We start from the raw sequence: 294 nt of genomic DNA on the forward strand, positions 1-294 counted from the left end.
TTAATTTTGACGAAGAGAATCTGCCGAAGTCCATACATCACAATGTTACACACACCAGTCTAATAACACTTTTTTGTGTATGTCTTCGCATATTTCATCACTAATCACATTTCGCACCATTCATTACCGTATCTGACCAATCAATGGAATTTCTAATCAGTAAAGCATTGATAAATCAGTTAACCTCTGTGTTTGTTTGTGCTCTTCCTTTGCTTATCTCAAGAGCCTTGCATTGAACCTAACGAAGTACAGTGTAAAGTGTGTGAAGCTGATTAGATGAACGGATTTAGATAG

Source organism: Penaeus monodon, chromosome 20, assembly GCF_015228065.2.
Source record: "Penaeus monodon isolate SGIC_2016 chromosome 20, NSTDA_Pmon_1, whole genome shotgun sequence".
NCBI lineage: Eukaryota > Metazoa > Arthropoda > Malacostraca > Decapoda > Penaeidae > Penaeus > Penaeus monodon.